This window comes from Schistocerca serialis, unplaced genomic scaffold, assembly GCF_023864345.2.
Source record: "Schistocerca serialis cubense isolate TAMUIC-IGC-003099 unplaced genomic scaffold, iqSchSeri2.2 HiC_scaffold_161, whole genome shotgun sequence".
NCBI lineage: Eukaryota > Metazoa > Arthropoda > Insecta > Orthoptera > Acrididae > Schistocerca > Schistocerca serialis.
Window position 1 is genome coordinate 42501 of NW_026047721.1, and position 5000 is coordinate 47500.

Genomic DNA, 5000 nt, shown 5'->3' on the forward strand with positions numbered 1-5000 from the left:
CTTGATTAATGAAAACATACTTGGCAAATGCTTTCGCTTCTGTTCGTCTTGCGACGATCCAAGAATTTCACCTCTAACGTCGCAATACGAATGCCCCCGCCTGTCCCTATTAATCATTACCTCGGGTTCCGAAAACCAACAAAATAGAACCGAGGTCCTATTCCATTATTCCATGCACACAGTATTCAGGCGGGCTTGCCTGCTTTAAGCACTCTAATTTGTTCAAAGTAAACGTGCCGGCCCACCGAGACACTCAATAAAGAGCACCCTGGTAGGATTTCAACGGGGTCCGCCTCGGGACGCACGAGCACGCACGAGGCGGTCGCACGCCTTCGGCTCGCCCCACCGGCAGGACGTCCCACGATACATGCCAGTTAAACACCGACGGGCGGTGAACCAACAGCGTGGGACACAAATCCAACTACGAGCTTTTTAACCGCAACAACTTTAATATACGCTATTGGAGCTGGAATTACCGCGGCTGCTGGCACCAGACTTGCCCTCCAATAGATACTCGTTAAAGGATTTAAAGTGTACTCATTCCGATTACGGGGCCTCGGATGAGTCCCGTATCGTTATTTTTCGTCACTACCTCCCCGTGCCGGGAGTGGGTAATTTGCGCGCCTGCTGCCTTCCTTGGATGTGGTAGCCGTTTCTCAGGCTCCCTCTCCGGAATCGAACCCTGATTCCCCGTTACCCGTTACAACCATGGTAGGCGCAGAACCTACCATCGACAGTTGATAAGGCAGACATTTGAAAGATGCGTCGCCGGTACGAGGACCGTGCGATCAGCCCAAAGTTATTCAGAGTCACCAAGGCAAACGGACCGGACGAGCCGACCGATTGGTTTTGATCTAATAAAAGCGTCCCTTCCATCTCTGGTCGGGACTCTGTTTGCATGTATTAGCTCTAGAATTACCACAGTTATCCAAGTAACGTGGGTACGATCTAAGGAACCATAACTGATTTAATGAGCCATTCGCGGTTTCACCTTAATGCGGCTTGTACTGAGACATGCATGGCTTAATCTTTGAGACAAGCATATGACTACTGGCAGGATCAACCAGGGAGCTGCGTCAACTAGAGCTGAGCAGCCGGCCGCCCGGGAGTGTGTCCCGGGGGCCCGCGCGAACACGCAAGCGTCCGCTCAATTATTCTGCAAACAGGAGGAGGCTGAGCTCCCCTGCACAACACACCTCGAAACCCTCTCAGGTCCCGGCGGCGCGCAGCGCCGTCCTAAGTACTTGGTCGGGTTCGAGAGAGGCGCAATCGCCCGGAGTTAGGCGAGTAGACGCTTTAGGTGCGACCACCCGTGCTCCCAACTGAGCTTGCCGCTGCCGACAGAGGCCCGGGAGCGTGCTGTCGTGGCATTGCCGGCGGGAGACAACACGCGCCACCTACGGTGACCGGCAGCTCCAACGCCAGCGCCACAGAAGGACAAAAGCCCCACTTGGGTGCCGAAGCGAACTCTCCCAGCACAGCGCACGCGCCAACACGTCCGCACAGCTGCGATACAAACCACCTGCGAGAACCGCTGGGGCGACCGAGCAGCAGACGGCGTCGCGGCGCCGAGCGCCGGGCGGCGGCGCATCCTCAGCGCACACAGTCCTCAATCGGACCAGCACACTGCAGATGGCCACCGCGCTTCGCACCGGGCCCGCGAGGACCTACTTTGGCCGCAAGGCGCCGCGAGCAGGGGGCGCCGGCGCGCAGCTGCGCCGCCTGCCGCGTCCGTCGGCCGGCGCGCCTGCCACTGGCCGCCCCCACCAGCCGGCTGTAGCGCGTGCGCCCACGCACCGCGCTGCCAGCACGCCGGGCGGCCCCCCCTCACCGGCCGGGGACGGTCCCACCCAGCCACCGCCGCGTATCGCCTCACACCCAGATCCCCTTTCGCGTTCGTGGGCATGGTGGGTCCCCTTTCACGTTCGTGGGCATGGTGGGTATCCCTGAAACAACCGGTTAATAGCTCGACCGATCGTCGCCAACACTGATTCACCTCTAGCGAGAACAACCGCACCACAACGGGTTACCTGTTGTTCATTTGCGTAACGTCACCAGCAAACGTAGACGTCCATCGCCATTTGCAACGAGTATTGCATGCCTGTGTCAGGTGTCACAACACACTACGTCTGCCCACATAGACGCAACAACATGTGCACGCCTCGAGAACACGTGGAAGGTAGCCCCCGTACGTATGCGGTGTCCATTGCGCGAACGACTGTCAGCCGGCCTCTGCAGGATGTCGCAGATGTGGAACGCGGTGCAACATGCTATCACGGTGTGTGAGAAGAGACGACTACGTCCGAATACACGCTCCACTACATCAACAGACTGCTCATGCTGATCGCCATCCAGGGCGTCCGTTCCTCCCACACGTCTGAATGGCGTACCACACTGCAATCCAGCTCTTATAGGGAGACGACACGTAGCTGCGTGCACAATATTTGGACTGTATGGTCTGCCGTTGCTAGGCGCAGTCGTCGTACGGTCACACATGTGCCACGATGTATCATTCAGTACATACGGACCAATGTGCAGTACAGTTTGTGGGTTTTGCGTACATCGGCGGACAGGTGACAGGCCGTACCACAACGTAGGCTGAGTACGTCGGCATGCGAAGGGCATTGAACATGCAAACTTCTCAACGACCAGCTTGCGAAGGCAGGGGGGAAGGGGGGGGGGCATGTACGTCCTGCTGCTATCCACATTACAGTGTATAGCAGGAGCATGTGGAAAGTCAGCAACACCTGCAAGGTGTTTAACATGACGCGATACACAGGGGACCGGGCAGTGCGAATAGCGAACTATATTGCGAGGGTTGCGGTTAGGCAACACTACACTAATTTAACGAGTTGCATAACAATTACAGAGCAGGTTCAGCGACAACGTGCGTCAGGTTAAGGCGCAATATAGGTTAGGTTGAGGCACAATATAGGTTAGGTTAAGGCACAACATGGGTTACGTTAAGGCACAAATTGGGTTACGTTAAGGCACAACATGGGTTACGTTAAGGCACAACATGGGTTACGTTAAGGCACAAATTAGGTTACGTTAAGGCACAAATTAGGTTACGTTAAGGCACAAATTAGGTTACGTTAAGGCACAAATTAGGTTACGTTAAGGCACAAATTAGGTTACGTTAAGGCACAAATTAGGTTACGTTAAGGCACAAATTAGGTTACGTTAAGGCACAAATTAGGTTACGTTAAGGCACAAATTAGGTTACGTTAAGGCACAAATTAGGTTACGTTAAGGCACAAATTAGGTTACGTTAAGGCACAAATTAGGTTACGTTAAGGCACAAATTAGGTTACGTTAAGGCACAAATTAGGTTACGTTAAGGCACAAATTAGGTTACGTTAAGGCACAAATTAGGTTACGTTAAGGCACAAATTAGGTTACGTTAAGGCACAAATTAGGTTACGTTAAGGCACAAATTAGGTTACGTTAAGGTACAATATGGGTTAGGTTAAGGTACAATATGGGTTAGGTTAAGGTACAATATGGGTTAGGTTAAGGTACAATATGGGTTAGGTTAAGGTACAATATGGGTTAGGTTAAGGCACAACGTAGGTTAGGTTAAGGCACAACGTAGGTTAGGTTAAGGCACAACATAGGTTAGGTTAAGGCACAACATAGGTTAGGTTAAGGCACAACATAGGTTAGGTTAAGGCACAACATAGGTTAGGTTAAGGCACAACATAGGTTAGGTTAAGGCACAACATAGGTTAGGTTAAGGCACAACATAGGTTAGGTTAAGGCACAACATAGGTTAGGTTAAGGCACAACATAGGTTAGGTTAAGGCACAACATAGGTTAGGTTAAGGCACAACGTAGGTTAGGTTAAGGCACAACGTAGGTTAGGTTAAGGCACAACGTAGGTTAGGTTAAGGCACAACGTAGGTTAGGTTAAGGCACAACGTAGGTTAGGTTAAGGCACAACGTAGGTTAGGTTAAGGCACAACGTAGGTTAGGTTAAGGCACAACGTAGGTTAGGTTAAGGCACAACGTAGGTTAGGTTAAGGCACAACGTAGGTTAGGTTAAGGCACAACGTAGGTTAGGTTAAGGCACAACGTAGGTTAGGTTAAGGCACAACGTAGGTTAGGTTAAGGCACAACGTAGGTTAGGTTAAGGCACAACATAGGTTAGGTTAAGGCACAACATAGGTTAGGTTAAGGCACAACATAGGTTAGGTTAAGGCACAACATAGGTTAGGTTAAGGCACAACATAGGTTAGGTTAAGGCACAACATAGGTTAGGTTAAGGCACAACATAGGTTAGGTTAAGGCACAACATAGGTTAGGTTAAGGCACAACATAGGTTAGGTTAAGGCACAACGTAGGTTAGGTTAAGGCACAACGTAGGTTAGGTTAAGGCACAACGTAGGTTAGGTTAAGGCACAACGTAGGTTAGGTTAAGGCACAACGTAGGTTAGGTTAAGGCACAACGTAGGTTAGGTTAAGGCACAACGTAGGTTAGGTTAAGGTACAACGTAGGTTAGGTTAAGGTACAACGTAGGTTAGGTTAAGGTACAACGTAGGTTAGGTTAAGGTACAACGTAGGTTAGGTTAAGGTACAACGTAGGTTAGGTTAAGGTACAACGTAGGTTAGGTTAAGGTACAACGTAGGTTAGGTTAAGGTACAACGTAGGTTAGGTGAAGGCGCAATGTAGGTTAGGTTAAGGTACGATATACCTTAGGTTAAGGTACAATATCGCTTAGGTTAAGGTACAATATAGCTTAGGTTAAGGTACACGTTGTAGGGAAAGGTGTATTTTGGGGGGGGAGGGGGCGGCAGGTTCGTTGATAGTGATTATCGTAAGTGCATGCCTGCGGGATCATCCGATTTGTCACGTCAGGATGCACTTGTGGCTCATGACAGGCGGCGCTCCGATTCCAAGGTTGTGGCAGATCTGTGTCTTTCATTCCTGCCATTGTTTGTGTACTGTGACAGGAGGCAGTATTGTGATGTTGGGTGCACCCCTGTGTAGGACATGTGT

At 51.0% G+C, this 5000-nt stretch overlaps 1 non-coding gene across 1 annotated transcript in view; it reads right to left on the reverse strand.

Annotated features, from left to right (window-relative positions):
• The window catches only part of LOC126443589 (small subunit ribosomal RNA), a 1909-nt gene extending 839 nt beyond the window's left edge, over positions 1 to 1070 (reverse strand). Inside the window, exon 1 of the ribosomal RNA XR_007582028.1 lies at positions 1 to 1070. This exon is cut by the window's left edge and continues 839 nt beyond it. This is a non-coding gene — a ribosomal RNA (small subunit ribosomal RNA).
• Positions 1071 to 5000: the final 3930 nt, after the last annotated feature.